Raw genomic sequence first — 18337 nt, forward strand, 5'->3', positions numbered from 1 at the left:
TAAAAATTCGATTAAACATATTGGGGGGGGGGGGGTGGGTTTCAGAGAGTCAATATTGACTCTTTTTTGACAAACATTCGATTGGTTGTTATCCGAATTATAAAATAGTCATCGCACGTCGATTACACATATTAAGGGATTTCGAAAAATCAATATTGGCTCTTTAACTTTTTTGACAAACTTCCTATTGGTTGGTAATCGAATTATACTTTTTTAAACTTTTATAATTTTATTTAATTATTATTTTCATATTTCATTATACTTTAGTGTACAAAAATCAGAATCGATTTTTTTCATATTAAATTAAAATGTTAAAAAAGTGGTCATCGACTTTTTCAACATTTTGCAATACATATATTCGTATTGAAAAACATCGAAAAGTCGATGACCACTTTCCAACATTTTAATTTAATATTTATGATGAGAATCTTTGCTACTTCTTAAATATTTTGATTGGATATTGAAAGTCGATTAGTTGATTTGAAATGTCACGAAAAACTAATTAGTCCTTGTATATATGTAAAATCGATTGGGCAAATTGGAATTTCATTAAAAATTAATTTTGACTTTTCAAAATAAAATAAATAAAAATAAAATAAAATAAATCAGAATCTACTTTTTTCTTATTTAAATTAAAATGTTGAAAAGATTATTATCGACCTTTCGATATTTTCCAATACGATATTATATATTATGACAATAGTTTTTTTCTACATTTTGAATAGTTTTATTGGCTATTGAAAGTCGATTAGTTGATTTGAAGTGTTATGAAAAGCCAATCAGTCCAGGTATACGTGTAAAGTCCATCGGTCAAATTTGAAGGTCACGAAAAGTTAATATTGACTTTTCATCTTATCGATCGATTATAAATCGATATCCATGTTAAGTTCATATTCTAATCGATCCTTAATTTTAAAACGCTAAACATAGAAATCTAAATTTCATACTTAAATTGTTTTGTAAAAAAATTGTATGTATTTTAAACAGCTAGACTAGGTCAATACATAATTTGGTGTGTTCGCCATTGAGTCTCCTTCACTTTTCTTTTCAATTGACAAAAAAAAAAAACTCACACAAACTATAATAAAGTTTACGATTCTAGTTTCATAATGCTCAAAGTGCAAAATAATTTTCGTATAACAAAAAAGGGCAGTAAACATATTCATTTGTTTAACATTTTACCAGCAGACACCAAGAACGTGCTTGTTTAGATTTAATCATACATATATATGTACGTATAAATATATTCAAGCATTTGATACCAAAAATAATAGAATTTAAACATCGCTGCATTGCCGGATTTGTATTTCAGTTTCATGAATGAATGTATTAGAGAAATAATCAGTAGGTAAGTTCTTATGGCATCATACATGCGTCTTGTTATTTTAGCAAAGAAAAATTTATAGACATAATAAAAACATTTAGAATTATAAAATTTTTAATAATACTTAGTATACATTGGAAAAATTTCCCTAATAATGATTTGTGGAAGTAGCAATTTTTCTAATAAACTGAACTGTTACAGATAAGAAAATGCTGTAGTCTTGTGAACGCTTTGAGCTGTTATGTAGTGCAGGTTTATGTCGGCTCCGTCCAGCTTCAGTCTTTTCTTTCACCTGTTTACACTAAATGCGAAAGAAATGATTTTGTTTAATTAAATAAATATGCCACCATGGCAACCTACACCAGTGGTGTACGATGAATATATGCATCATCAGGTGCAACCGTTTGGTCATAATTGTCATAGTACCCCACAAATAAATCAAACAATATAAACATAATATATTGTTAATTATTATTTTGTTTATTACAAACACAATAATATGACAATCATATATATAAGTGAAGAAGAGCTATTAAGAATGGCCAAAATAATTGTGCAAGATCCTTTTTTTTCTCGATATATCTTATATGTTTTTTGACTTGATAATAATTGTTCAAGCATTTGTTTACATATGTTTAAATTTATAGTGACAATATGTACAGTAAAACCTCTCAAACTGGGACACTTCGAAAACCGGACACCTCTCAAATGTGGACAATTGTCATGAGACGTTAAAGTAAAACTTCCCAAATATGGATACAATTTAGGAGCCAGTGGGTGTCCACTGGTACAAACTACCATCGTACTCCATTTAATTTTCGCTGTAAGAAGAAGAAATGTGGTCAAATGTCGTGAGACGTTAACATAAAACTTCTCAAATGTGGATACAATTTAGGAGGCAGTGGGTGTCCACTGGTACAAACTACCATCGTACTCTATTTAATTTTCGCTGTAGGAATAAGAAAAGAAAAGTATATATTTTTTGTGATAAACATTGATTCTTAAAGGATGTTACATATCCAATATGAGCTAAATATGTTTGCTAGTTTGGCGGTGGTGACAATTTTTTTTTTGCCAAATATTAGCAACCTGTTAGCTACCCTGTATTGTAAGCCATATAATAGTTTCCTACATAGCAGTTATTGTCATCAAAGGGAAAATAGCGCTATAGCCATCAACGTTCAAGCAGTCAAGAATTTGTATTTATACAGTAAAGTTTTGGGCACCCCAAAGTCGATGTAAAGAAACTTTATTTAAAAGAAACATAGCATTTAGTCAATCCCTTTCTTACATATGATGCACCAAATACAAAAGAATTGGACCTACCTGTAAAGAAAAATTAGATTAATTTTTAGAAGTGTCAGTAAAACGAATCATACAGCTGAGAGCTATTTCAATGTAAACTTGGTGACACTATGTGTCAGCTACCCTGTATTGCAAGCATATAATAGTTTCCTACATAGCAGTTATATTCATCAACAGGCAAATATTGCTATAGCCATCATTGCTCAAGTAACGCATATAGTCAAACAGTTACATTTACTGAGTATAGTTTTGGGCGCCCACAAACCGATGTAAAGAAACTTTATTTAAAAGAAACATAGCATTTAGTCATTCCCTTTCTTACATACGATGTATCAAATAGAAAAAAATTGGACCCACCTGTAAAGAAAATTTAGATTAATTTTTAGAAGTGTCAGTAAAACGAATCATACAGCTGAGAGATATTCCAATGTAAACTTGGTGAAACTATATGTCAGCTAGCATTTATTGCAAGCATATAATAGTTTCCTACATAGCAGTTATTGTCATCAGCAGGCTCAAGTGACGCATACAGTCAAACAATTATATTTATAGAGCATAGTTTTGGGCGTCCACTAGCCTATGTAAAGAAGCTTTATTTAAAAGAAAAATAGCATTTAGTAAGCCCCTTTCTTACATACGATGTACCAAATACAAAAGAAGTGGATCCATCTGTAAAGAAAATTTAGATTAATTTTTAGAAGTGGCAATAAAACGAATCATCTAATCTAGTTAAGAGAGATACACGTGTATACATGGTGACACTTTGAGTCATCTACCCTGTATTGTAAGTATATAATAGTTTCCTATCTCCTACACTTTATTACTATGCAAACTTTGATAAATGTTTAGCTATGAAGTCAATAACTTTATATTGCCACAAGTTCATTATATCTTCGACATTCCTAAGAGATCCAAAAATATAAACAAAAATAAAAAGAAAACTATTTTGAAAAAAAATGTTTGAAAAACTCTATAAAACATTTGTAACTTATCACAGATTGCCTACCCCCAGTCCATGTAAATGTGAAGAGAACTAAGGCAGCTATTGTTGTGGCAAAAACCACAAATCGAACGCATAAATCGCACTCAATCTGTGGCATGCTATAAAATATACAACAAAAAAAAAATTATATACATAGAGATAAGTAACCACATAATTGCAATTTGAGGTTTGTGGGTTTTTAGTTTGTGTGTTTTTCTTTAAGCATTGTGATCTATTTAAAAACTTTTAATTTTATTGAAAAAAAAAAAAAAAATACGAATAGAGAAAAAGTTGTTTACATTTTGACATTGTAGATCAATCGTCTGTGTAACATTTACACATAGGAGCTTCGACCTTTGTTTCCTTGCGATCATAAATATTTTTCAGGTATTTTTGTACAATGATTGCAAATGTGATTAAACCATCCAATAGAGAGAGACCTTGTGAGAGTTCATTACAACTTTAAAGGTCATTGAAAAATATAAATGAAATGAAAGCTTACACTTACAGAAATAATCAGGTGACAACAGCTGAGATATAATATTCTAATAAATGGCGATTCACTCTATTCAGGCAATCTGCAAATTCATACAGCATGCGAATGCTATTCTTATCGTGAAAACGTTTTGCAAAACAGTTGGACAAAAAGACGAAAATCCACGTTTTCTTTGACTAATCGAATATCGACTTTTCTATATCTTTGAAAACTCAAGAAGTCGATTTTTCCAAAATTTGTAACAAATTTTCAAGACACGAAGTTTGTATTTTTTCTTAGTTTTAAAAAGTAGAACATTCGATTTTTTTCCAAATCTCTGTAATATGGGGACAAAAATCAAAAATTGTCATTTCGGTGTTACTGAGGTTTTGTGCCCAATAGTGAAATTTGACTTTTTTTAATCTTCAACTTTGTCTAATCGGTTTTGATGACGACCAAAACAGAGTTTAATGCAAGTTTTTGATTCACACGATTTTGGAAAAATCGAATTTTCTTAATTTGATTTGAAACGTTGTACGTAACTCGACTAATCGACTTTTTGCCCAAAATAAATCGAATCTTTTCGATGTTTGTGAACGTCTCTATTACCTCATTCACATTACACTTCCAAAATCCACTTTCACTAGTTTTAAAATTTGTGATTTTAATTTGTTTAAAATTTTTGTGAATGGGCTATATTCACGGTTGCCACAATTGGCAGAATTCGACCAAAACTGGTAGATTTTTTGGTAGATTGGTAGAATACTTGATATTTTGGTAGATTTTCGAAAAATATTCATTTCCAATTAAGATTTATTCAATTTTTTGTAGAAATACAATTTTGACAAAATTTTCTATAGAAATGAAATTTTGACAAAATTTTCTATAGAAATAAAATGTTGACAAATTTTTCTATAGAAATAAAATTTAGACAAAATTTTCTATAGAAATAACATTTTGAGAACATTTTCTATACAAATAAAATTTTGAGAAAATTTTCTAGAGAAATAAAATTTTGAGAAAATTTTCTAGAGAAATAAAACTTTGAGACAATTTTCTAGAGAAATAAAATTTAGACAAAATTTTCTAGAAAAATAAAATTTTGACAAAATTTTCTATAGAAATAAAATTTTGTGAAAATTTTCTAGCGAAATAAAATTTTGAGAAAATTTTCTAGAGAAATAAAATTTTGACAAAATTTTCTATAGAAATAAAATTTTGACAAATTTTTCTATAGAAATAAAATTTAGACAAAATTTTCTATAGAAATAAAATTTTGAGAAAATTTTCTATACAAATAAAATTTTGAGAAAATTTTCTAGAGAAATAAAATTTTGACAAAATTTTCTAGAGAAGTAAAATTTTGAGAAAATTTTCTATAGAAATAAAATTATGACAAAATTTTCTATAGAAATAAAATTTAGACAAAATTTTCTATAGAAATAAAATTTTGACAAAATTTTCTATAGAAAAAATGTTGACAAAATTTTCAATAGAAATAAAATGTTGACAAATTTTTCTATAGAAATAAAATTTAGACAAAATTTTCTATAGAAATAAAATTTTGAGAAAATTTTCTAGAGAAATAAAATTTTGAGAAAATTTTCTAGAGAAATAAAATTTTGACAAAAATTTTCTATAGAAATAATATTTTGACAAAATTTTCTAGAGATCAAAAACTTCGAAATAAATTTTTAAATTTGGTAGATTTTTGGTAAAATATTCTTCAAAGTGGTTGTAATAGAAATGTTGACAAAATTTTCTATAGAAAAAAATTTTGACAAAATTTTCGATAGAATAAAAATTGACAAAATTTTCTATGGAAAAACATATTCACAAAATTTTCTATAGCAAAAATGTTGACAAAATTTTCCATAGAAAAAAAACTTTCACAAAATTTTCTTAGAAAAAAGTGTTGGCAAAATTTTCTACAGAAAAAACGCTAACAAAATCCTTTTACAGAATTGTTATAGAAATTTTTTTTTACAAAATTTTTCCATGGAAAAAAAGTGACATAATTTTCTATAGTGGTAAATTTTGACAAAATTTTCTATAGTGGTAAATTTTGACAAAATTATCATAGAAAGATTCTAGAGAAATAAAATTTTGAAAAAAATTTCTAGAGAAATAAAATTTTAGCAAACTTTTGAACAAAAATTTTGAAATAAATTTTTAAATTTGGTAGATTTTTGGTACAATTTTCTTCACTTTTAGAAGATTATTTTTGACACGAGTGATAACCGTGGCTATAATAGAAAAAAGTCGACCTTTGATTCCGAATAAAAAAAGTTGTCAAAAGTCGATTTTGAAAAGATCTCAAAAAAATAGAAAGCTATTTGTTTTCAAATTAAAAAAAAATCGACCTTTTATTTTGAATAAAAAAACTTGTCGATTTGAATTCAAAATCGGCTTGTTTAAAAAAGTGAAAATTTCTAAATTGTTTTCCAAAATTTGCAAAAAACACAAAATTTAAGATTTTCTGCATTTTTCATAGTAAACAGTTTTTGGAAGAATCGACAACAAAATCATTCCGAAATTTAATAAGTGTTGTATAGGAATAGAATAATTGTCTATAAATTAGCAGACAAGCAGGCTGCGCCCATACAAAAATTGATACCATATGGGTACAAATTGGTGCCATTTTTATTTTATAAAAAAAAATAGGATTTAATACCATATGGTAATCAATTCTGGCCAATTTTTGATATTTTGGCCTAATCTTTCTATTGGACCACAATATATCTGGAATACTATAAATAAAACACTTAAAACCCCACAATTTCCAATTACATAATCATTTACCTAGGTAGCTAGGCGTTTAGGTTCTTGAACGTTAGAAACTTTTCAATACAATACATACAATACAATAAGCCATAGAATTTGATGTAATTGCGTTTTGCAATTTGCAACAACATGGGTTATGATTGTGTTAACCGCAAACCCAAGAATCAATACAAGAACAATGTAAGAAGCGACCAAATTCTCTAACCACCACATCCCCTCCTAAGCCTTTAAAGACGTCAGTAGAAAACAAAGTTAAATCTTTATGTCATTCTTGACGCTCAACCTCACATCTCGATTGTTGTTGCTGTTGTGGCTATTCTGGTTGAGGAAAATTGTGGAAATGCCAACAAGCAATGGAAGAAAATTTCATGGTAACTTTAGGTTATTGACACTCATTAATTAAAAAAAAATACAGAAACACTGAATATGAAAAAATGCATTTGTCCAAAGCTCTTCTCTTTGTGGTGTGATTTTGTTTTTAGCTTTTTCATCGTACCCACAGTCAGTCAATGCAATAGGAGAACCCTGCTTTCAAACAAGGTAAATTTTGTTGTAGTTATGTACTCGCATTTGTGCAACTAGCTGTCGCTGCCGCTCTATGCGAACGAATGCAAACTGAAAGCAAATCTGAGAAAACAAGGTCAAATCAGCTCCTAGAAAAGTCCTAAAAATAAACAAGAAGCGGGTAGAGTTGCCATGAGGTAATTAATAAGAAAATAATTAATTTAAAAATTGTAATAAATAAAAAAAAAAACAACACAGAAAAAAATATAAACAATTTTTTTTCAATTAAAATTTTAATTGAATTTGAAAAAAATTAAAAGTTTATTTGATTCCGTTAATTTTTTAATCAAAATAAAATTCAATTAAATTTTTAATTGAATAAATTAATTAATTGGCGTCAGTGATTGACGTCAACAACTTCAATTAAAAATTAATTGCATCAATTAATATTGTGACTAAAGTAAAAAAATTGTCTGTGTAGTCTACATATAAATTTCTATAATATTAAAATTTAATTATTATTTTCTAAAAAAGTCGAATTTTTATATAATTTTTTTTTTTAAATTGAATATTTTTTTGTTTTGTTAATTTAAGAACAGCAGATAAAATACTCATGGTCTACAACGGTAAAATCGAATACACAGTTTTTTGTACACAATTTTTTTTTTCTGATTCAATCACGAAATTAATTGATCCAATTAATATTTTAATTGAAATGTCTTCAATCACGAAAATGATAGTATCAATTACAGATTTAATTGGGCATAGAAAAATTCTTGATTAAAAATTAATTTCAAATTTCAATTAATATTTTAAATAATTCAATTAAAAATTTAATTGATGTTTATTGCAAACCTCAATTAATTTTTTAATTAAAAAAGGTAACTACTTTCAATTACTTTCTGAATTGATTTAGAGTTATTATTTTGATTAAAAATTGATTGTTTGAAATACATGTTTAATTGAAAATTAACAAAAATGTTCATCACTTTTTTTAACTGACTTAGTCTTCCGTGTTTGAGTAAAAAGTTAATTGTATCAACTAATTTTTTAATTAAAAATTTTAAAATTTGGCTTCATTAAATTGATATTACTATCTTGATTAAAAAGTTAATTATATCAATTAATTTATTAATTGAAAAATGTTCAACTTCAATTAACTTTTTAATTGGAAATATTTTGGTGATATTTTTTTCTGTGTATTTTAAACATTTTTTTGTTGTCTTTAGAAGAAGTATTTGACAAGTTAAAATACTATTTTGAATAAATTTTATTCAAAAATAAAATTTTAACAAAATCTATAAAAAAGTAATAAATAAAGGGTGATTTGTTAAGAGCTTGATAACTTTTTTTTTTAAAAAAAACGCATAAAATTTGCAAAATCTCATCGGTTCTTTATTTGAAACGTTAGATTGGTCCATGACATTTACTTTTTGAAGATAATTTCATTTAAATGTTGACCGCGGCTGCGTCTTAGGTGGTCCATTCGGAAAGTCCAATTTTGGGCAACTTTTTCGAGCATTTCGGCCGGAATAGCCCGAATTTCTTCGGAAATGTTGTCTTCCAAAGCTGGAATAGTTGCTGGCTTATTTCTGTAGACTTTAGACTTGACGTAGCCCCACAAAAAATAGTCTAAAGGCGTCAAATCGCATGATCTTGGTGGCCAACTTACCGGCCCATTTCTTGAGATGAATTGTTCTCCGAAGTTTTCCCTCAAAATGGCCATAGAATCGCGAGCTGTGTGGCATGTAGCGCCATCTTGTTGAAACCACATGTCAACCAAGTTCAGTTCTTCCATTTTTGGCAACAAAAAGTTTGTTAGCATCGAACGATAGCGATCGCCATTCACCGTAACGTTGCGTCCAACAGCATCTTTGAAAAAATACGGTCCAATGATTCCACCAGCGTACAAACCACACCAAACAGTGCATTTTTCGGGATGCATGGGCAGTTCTTGAACGGCTTCTGGTTGCTCTTCACTCCAAATGCGGCAATTTTGCTTATTTACGTAGCCATTCAACCAGAAATGAGCCTCATCGCTGAACAAAATTTGTCGATAAACACATTTCGAACCGAACACTGATTTTGGTAATAAAATTCAATGATTTGCAAGCGTTGCTCGTTAGTAAGTCTATTCATGATGAAATGTCAAAGCATACTGAGCATCTTTCTCTTTGACACCATGTCTGAAATCCCACGTGATCTGTCAAATACTAATGCATGAAAATCCTAACCTCAAAAGAATCACCCTTTAAAAAATACAGATATTTAAAACCACATTTTTAACGAAAATTGTTATAAAACGTTCGTAACTTTTATGTTGTGAAGCCATTTTCTATTATTCCTAATCTCTATGAAAATATTGAAAACGGCAACACTGCATGTAGCTCACATATAAAAATCCATTGCGTAGAGTCTTTGGCACCTAACAGTTATGCATTAAGACAGGTATCAGAGTTACATGCATTTCTCAATAGTTTTTGGAAGCTTTGAGAAAGCTTTTTGAATGTGCTGTGGCTATATTAGGGTTCCTTTACAACGGGTTCAATGAATTCTCGACCTTAAGTTTATCTGCCATAATAGATGTTGCCAACTAATATTGCTCCCTCACTCTCTCATTTCTTCTTTACGTTGCATAGACAACATTGGTGTTTATTTTGCCAAACAAAAACGGTTGATTTATTAGTGTGTGAGTAAAAGCTTTTTGCATTTGTATGAAGAATATCCGGCCGGTAGATTGGTCATGTGCATTAACTATTGTATAACCCATCTACCACCCACCACCCCATTGGCGTGTTGTTGCGCCATGATGGCTGCTTTGTACTGCAAAAGAGAATCTCTGAACCTACCTCAAGCTTCAACCGTGTATGAAAGTCTTGAGAGAATGAGAGCCGGCATATGTATTGTTATAGTGCATTTTATACTATGAACAAGTAAATGTTTGCTACTTTGTTTGCAAAGCTTTTGGTATTAAATAATAAATGTAGCAAAAAAGGGTAATTTACTATACAATGTAATTTTTATGAATTTTGGATAATGAAATATAAAATATCGAACAAGTTGGCTATGAAAATAAAATATCGGCAAATTTTGCATAAAAAATATTTTAAAAAAAATACATTTTTTATAGTAAAACTTTGATGAATTTTTGTATAAAAATACTTCAACATTTTATATATAGATGATGTCTTCCTAATTTCCCTTTATTTTGCTAGCTGATAAGTTATTTAGGGTTTATCACATAAAAACAAGAAACATCTACACCGAAAAATGTTCATTAAAATTTCTTTAAAAATAAAAGATAAAAAAATCCATATATATTTTTTTAAGATTAAATTTAGATTATATTTTCTATGTAATTTTTATAAATTTTGGATGATACATTTTCTGATAATATAAAACTTCGAAGAAATTGTCTATAAATTTAAATTTCAGAAATTTAGAATTTTGAAAAAAAAAACTATAAAGAGAAAATTAGAATTTTTATATTTTTTATTTATATTTATTAGATTTTCAACGTAATTTTTATGAATTCTGGATGATACATTTTCTGTTAATATATAAATTTTGTCTATAAAATAAAATTTAGAATTTTGAAAAAAAAAATATAAAGAATAAATTTAGAATTTTTATATTTATATATTTTTTATATTTATTACATTTTCAAAGTAATTTTCATGAATTCTAGATGATACATTTTCTGATAATATAAAATTTCGATGAAATTGAAATAAATTTCAAAAATTTTGAATTTTCAAAAAAAAAGAATTCAATAAAAATTATATAAAATAAATAAAAAAATAAAAAATAAATTTAAAATTCTTATATTTATATTTATTATATTTCCAACGTAATTTTTATGAATTTTGGATAATATATTTTCTAATAATATAAAATTTCGAAATTGTCTATAAAAATAAATTACAAAAATTTTGAATTAAAAAAAATCTATATAAATTAAATTTAGAATTTTTATATTTCCAACGTAATTTTTATGAATTTTGGATTATACATTTTCTAATACAAAATTTCGACAAAATTATCTATAAAAATAAATTATAAAAATTTTGAATTAAAAAAAAATCAATAAATTTAGATTTTTTATATTTATATTTAAAAATATTTATAAAAATTCGATTTTTTAGATTTTTTTCTGTAAAAGTAAATTTTATATTTACCGTATACACAAAACAAGTTTTATGATTTTCTATAGTTATATAGAATTTCGAAAAAAATTGTCTTTAAAAATAAATTTTTAGGCATTTTTTTAAATAAAAACTAAATTTGACGAAATTTTCTAAATTGGAAAAATTATTAAAAAAAATATATAGTTTTTTATAAATCCAACATTTCTAAAAAAATTTATATAGGAAAAATACTTTTTAGGACGTTTTTTTTCCTAAAAATAAGTTCTGCTTTGAAAATGTTGTTTCTTTTTGTAATTAATATAAAAATGTTATGGATTGTAAGCATATTTCATCTCTTTTTTTTTAAGAGAATTTTAATAAGAGAGACAATTTCCATATACATATATAAATAGTTGCTATGAAAGCTTGTTTGATAGTTTCTCTTTCCAGTTCCATGGACCTCCCTTTTGCCAATTTTAAGCTTTTATTTTGGTTTTGGGGTAATGTTGAGGGTGGGGTAGACTTTTGCTTTGCCTTTTCGTATTGCTTGGGTTCAAGGAAGTTTAAAATTGTATACCCTTTACTGCTGAATAATTTAGCTTATCACCCCTTTACCCATTTCTCGAGCTCTTAACCAACAAAGCTGCCTTTTACCACTGGCCGCCAGGGACCTCATATTGCTTGTTTTTGTTTTTTTTTTTGCCATGATGTTTTGAAATTAATTGCGTTTCAAAGGATTTGAATCTATATCGCTTTTACATGATATAGCTTAGGGATGTGATTAAGCTGCAAATAAGAAAGAAAAAAGGAAAAATGTAAATGAATAAGGAAATCTCATAGAATTTTTTATACATGTTTTTTTATATATAATATATATGTTTATGTATAATGGTTATTTATTTTAATATTTCTTGTTGACTATTCTCGTATGTGTGCACTACAATCATAGTTTTTTTTATTTTATTTCATTTAATATTTCTTTCGATTTACTGTTTCAGGCCAGTTTTCTTAGTAACTAAATTTAATTTACTTTGGACCTACCTTGTGGAAAGTTTTTTTCTTTGATACATGTGTCAAAATGTCCATCAACGTTAATTTACGTTTATATGTTATCTTTATCAAATTTGTTTTTTTAAGACTATTATTTTTGTTTATATCTAACAAAGTTGAGTTTCTTGGCAAATGTTTAACAAATTCCATTAATTGGAAATTGGAATATGACCTGGTTGCAACAATTGTCTATTGTATTTTAGTATAATAAAAAATAGCAATAAAAACCCGATTAATGCCTATATTATGAAGCATTAGACAAATTTTATGACAAATGTCCACTATTGCCAAATGGGAAAAGATGTGGATCCAGGTTAATTTGTAAAATATATATTCATAGTTCTGTATCTAATGATTTTTATAGCAAACGAAAGCTATTGTTTCAGTATATCTTTGGTAAAAATTTGCCTTTTTATATTTTTATATTTTCCCAATTTATGCCAATTTCTATGGATATATTTTTTTCACATATAGCTAGGCTGAATCGAATACACACATACGGATTCATTCATTTCATGGTTATGAAAATTATGTTTATGTTCTTACTCTTAGCAATTCCGGTCTATTGATTTATTTTGTTAATATATATGTATTTTTTTAACCTAAACCAATTGTTCCACAACAATTTTCCCAGCTTCTAAATTACTCTTGAAAAGTTCACATAAACAAATATAAAAAAATGTAATTCAAGTAGCTAAATGATCTCTCCCAACATTTAAAAATCCAGTATCATCTACTATGACTTTGAGTGGGCAATGGATTCAATACTTCATTGAATTCAATACTCCAAGAATGTTGGACTTGTTTGTTTATCTAATAAGAGTGACGTGACGATGATGATGATGATGATGATCACCACCATGCATATAATGATGAGGTAGGCAAGAAATTCCTACATTCATCCATTAGCATTACACCAAAATTATCCCGCTAAATTCATTCATCACTTATTCATCTATGAATCAACTCGTTGATGTTGTTTATTTAAATTTTGTTGTTCACGTTTCTTATTCTTCTTGGAGATTAATGACACTAGGGCCCCAAGCCATCCAATCATCTCGCAGCAATTAATTCCATATTTCTGTGTTGTGTTATTTTGTTTTCGTGGATCAGTTATACTCTACTTCCTGTGGGAACATTTCCAGTTTATACGTTGCAAATAAACAAAACTTCTTCGTATGGTAGAAAAAAGCTGTTAAAGTAGTAGAAATAGTATTTCTTCAAAATAATAAAAAAAAAAACAATAATAGCGATGATGATGATGACGATGTTGTCTTAATTCATTCAAGAATTTCTTGTTTTGACGTTTTGGGTTTCGCAAAAAAATCAAATCCCAAAAGGGGAAGCAAAAACAAAAACTACACAGTTGTTTGTTAAGTTTCAAATTTCGAATTTTAAAGAATTTTGTTTTGTTCCTTTTCATATAAAAACAAATGAAAATTTCCTAGGCTAATGCAAACTCTTTCGTTTGGTTTTGGGCTGAACATGGTTAGGCATATTTTATAGTTTTTTTTTTTTTTTTTTATAGATTGAGATGTGTCTTTTTGTGGTATAATTAAAATATTTTATTTTGTTGATAGTACTCAAACCCATAGATTGTTATCCCAATTATTATTACATAGATGATTCTCAGAACCATAGATGGCTGTCAAAACAATAGATAGCTCCCAGATCAAAAGATGGCTCTCGGAATAATAGAAGGTGTTTGGAAACATACACCCATAGAAAAAATTATGAACGGCGTGATCCGTTCGTGAAAGTGAATCAGGACACATGTGTTGTCAAACGGAGAATGGACGGTTTCAATCTGGCAACAATAAAAGGACCCCATGCGTTGTCAAAACAACAACCAGCAGCGTTCATGAAATGAAAACGTAACAATTACGAATATATAAAAAAAATCGCTACCGTGACTCGAACCTGGATTGTCTGCTCCATCGCCTTAGCACATTGCACCACCAAGGGAGTTACTATAAAAACATCTAACGAATATTTCAAGACTTTTTTATATTAGTGTAGATGGTTCTCGGAAACAACAGACGGTTCTCAGAATCATAGACGGTTCTGGCAATCATAAATGGGTCTCGGAAGCATAGATGGTTCTTGGAAGCATCGGTTCCCGGTTTTTGGAACCATAGATGATTCTCGAAATCAAAGATGATTCTGAGAACAATAAATGGTTCTCGAAAGCACAGATATTTCTGGGAACTACCCACATATGGTTATTGTTATCGGAACTGAACCATGGATTGTTTCTAGAACGGAGGTTGCTTTCAGAACCATACATCTATGGTTCTCGGAAACATAGATAGTCCTAGGAAGCATAGACGGTTCTGGTAACCATATATGTTTTACGATACCATATATGATTCTCGGAGCCATAGATGGTTTGTGGAACCATAGATGGTTTTTGGGAACCATATATGGTTACCGGTTATGAATGGATCTCGGGACCATCCATGGTTCTCGGAACATTGGATTGTTTCCGTAGCCATGGATAATTCTATGTAGATCAGAATCACTGGTTTTTCTAAGCATCACCGATGGTTTTCAGAATAATATATGGTTTCGGACCCATGGATGGTTTTCAGAACCGTAGATGGTCTCGAAATCGCAAACCAATAATTAGTTTTCGAACTAGTGTTAATTGTTCGCAAAACCATTGCTCGTTCTCACAGCCCAAAGCTGGCTCGCAGGACAATATCGAGATTCCAAGAGCCTAGCTGATTCCCAGATCCATAGGTTAGGTTAGGTTAGGTGGCAGCCCGATGTATCAGGCTCACTTAGACTATTCAGGCCATTGTGATACCACATTGGTGAACTTCTCTCTTATCACTGAGTGCTGCCCGATTCCATGTTAAGCTCAATGACAAGGGACCTCCTTTTTATAGCCGAGTCCGAACGGCGTTCCACATTGCAGTGAAACCACTTAGAGAAGCTTTGAAACCCTCAGAAATGTCACCAGCATTACTGAGGTGGGATAATCCACCACTGAAATACTTTTTTGGTGTTCGGTCGAAGCAGGAATCGAACCCACGACCTTGTGTATGCAAGGCGGGCATGCTAACCATTGCACCACGGTGGCTCCCTAGATGGTTCTCGGATCCATAGATGGTTCTCGGAACCATAAATGGTTCTCGGAACCATAAATGGTTCTCATATATAGCCCTCAGCAGCACAGACTGTTCTTGGAGTCATCGATGATTCTCGGAGTCATAGATGGCCAGATCCACAGATGGTTTTCGGAACCACGAAAGACAAATAGTTTTCAGAACCATATATGGTTATCGGAAACATAAATTGTTCTGAGATTGTTTCCGAAGCCGTGGGTGACTCTAAGAACCAAAGATCTATGTTTCTTAAAATCATAGATAATCCCAGGAAGCATTGATGGTACTCGGTACCATAGATGGTATTCGGAACCACAGGTGGTTTTCAGAAGCATTTAAGAGTACCGATTATGAATGGATCTCGGGACCATCCATGGTTTTCGGAATATTGGATTGTCTCCGTAACCGTGAATGATACTATGAACCATAACATATATGGAGATCAGAATCACTGATGTTTCCCAGGATCACCGATGTTTTTCAGAAAAATAGAAGGTTTCGGACCCATAGATAATTTTCAGAATCGTTGATGGTCTCGAAATCGCAATAATTGGTTTTCGAATGTTTATGGTTCCAAGATATAAAATATCGTTCTCACAATATTTGATAGCTTGTTTTCAAAGCTGGCTCACAGGACAATATCGAGTTCCCAAGAGCTGATTCCCAGAACGATAAATGGCTCTCAGAATTGACTCACTGTCTGAGATGCATTAATTGTTCTCAATATCAGATGTTTTCCAGAGTCATAAGTGACCTAGAATATGCTGTTTTTGATCGTGGGCATTAGCAAAAATTTTATACACATTCATATTCCCTTTTATCGTAAGGCAATAAAATATTGCAGGAGACTTCACATGTTAAACAGAATTCGTTGTATGCAGTTTAAATTTTAAAATGCAAGCTTGCAACATGTGAAGTGGCACCTGGACAATTTTCTGGACTATGTTGAGAGTGTGCATGGTATAAAAAGAATAAACAGGATGTTAGGAGGTATGCATTGTACTGGCAGAGAAACTTGTTGAAATGCATCCTATGGGCATGAGAAAAATAAAATAAAAGAAAAAAATGTTACCTTGACCAAAACCTTGAAAATGAGTATTCATTTGTGCTTATTCATGGATAAGGGATTGCGATTGAGATAATATTTAGAAAATGCAGTTTTTATGATATTTTTTTATTTAAATGCAATTAAAATTGTAATTGGAAAAATTTTGGTGATAGTTTTTCGGCTCAAAATTTCTAAATGGGGTTTGAGTATTGAGGGCGCCATCTATGTGTGGTTTTAAAATGCATACTTTTCTAAAGAATTACTAGTGAATATATGACACTTCAAAAGAACAATTCTATATATTTCCTTTTGGAACGAAGCAAACCGTTTATCTATTATAATAAGATATTTTAACTTACATATAGATGGCGCTTTTCTTCTCAAATTTATAATTGTATTGTTTAGAGCGGAATATTTTTTTCAAATGATATTTGCAAAAGAATCACAAGACTTATTTATTATACATTGAATATTAATTTACTTCTTTTAAATCCTTCGCCTTGATTTTATTATTTCCTAGTGAAACTTGCCCCTTATTTAAAAATATCAAATATTATGTCATCTGCACAGAGTCTTTGGGCAAAGTAACCTAAATCGGTGGAAACACAACAAAATTACCTAACAACCTTCACACACACACACACACACCATACACTATCAAAAGGATTATTGTATCACAATCTCGTTTCAAATTTCAAAACATTTTTCTTAAGACCTTTGTTATCTTAGCACCTGCCACTTTTTTTACCTTGTCAATCCTCTAGGTTAGCTAAGAGAAACTACGTCTTAAAGTTTTGTTATACCAAAAGGATTGCTATTTATTATGCCTCCTCTTTCACTGTTTACCCTTTAATATCGTGGTTTTTGTTCTAAAGTTGCATGGTATTTCAAAAAAATTGTTTTCTTCCTTCGATTTCTTGGCACACAAAAGGCAATGGAGAAGACAACGGCCAGGTTGGTTCTCCTTTATTGTGTTTGTTTTTTTTTTGTTTTTCTTCATTTTCAAGGTTACCCAGATTTGGTTCAAGAGTGGTTCTGAAAACGGCTGCAATAACCACATGTGTTGGTTATTTTGTTGTTGTTTTGTTTTTATGTTGCATTTTATGATTATGTCCTTGATATTATATGTATGACCTTGAAAAATAATATAGGAGAGAGAACGTCAATTTAAAACTGAATTGCGTCTTAAAGTATCCTTAGTGTAATTGAATCGGAATCATAAGCTTTTTTTCAGTGCAACATATCGAAAGATTTAACTACACAGAAAACAATATCATTAAAATTTTTCCAATTAAATTCTTAATTAGATTAAAAAAAAAATAATAATAAATTACAAAACTAAATGATTCAACAAAACTATTTTTATACCCTTCACCACTACTGTGGTACAGGGTATAATAAGTTTGTGCATTTGTATGTAACGCCAAGAAGGAAAAGTCTGAGACCCATCGTTTCGTATACCGATCGTCTTAGAATTATATTCTGAGTCGATTTAACGTATAATTATAATAGCATAATTATTATTCTAACTATGCATTTCAAATTTAGTCAAAATCGGTTCAGATTATATATAGCTCCCATATATACGTACACCAGAGTTGGGGAAATATGGTAGACTGTTTCATAAT

The 18337-nt window shown here is 29.4% G+C and overlaps 1 protein-coding gene across 3 annotated transcripts in view; it reads left to right on the forward strand.

Moving 5' to 3' along the window:
- The window catches only part of LOC142241942 (uncharacterized), a 78526-nt gene that overhangs the window by 10635 nt on the left and 49554 nt on the right, over positions 1-18337 (forward strand). The gene's annotated exons all lie outside the window — the stretch shown is intronic.

Source organism: Haematobia irritans, chromosome 5 (genome assembly GCF_050003625.1).
Source record: "Haematobia irritans isolate KBUSLIRL chromosome 5, ASM5000362v1, whole genome shotgun sequence".
In the NCBI taxonomy this organism is placed as follows: domain Eukaryota; kingdom Metazoa; phylum Arthropoda; class Insecta; order Diptera; family Muscidae; genus Haematobia; species Haematobia irritans.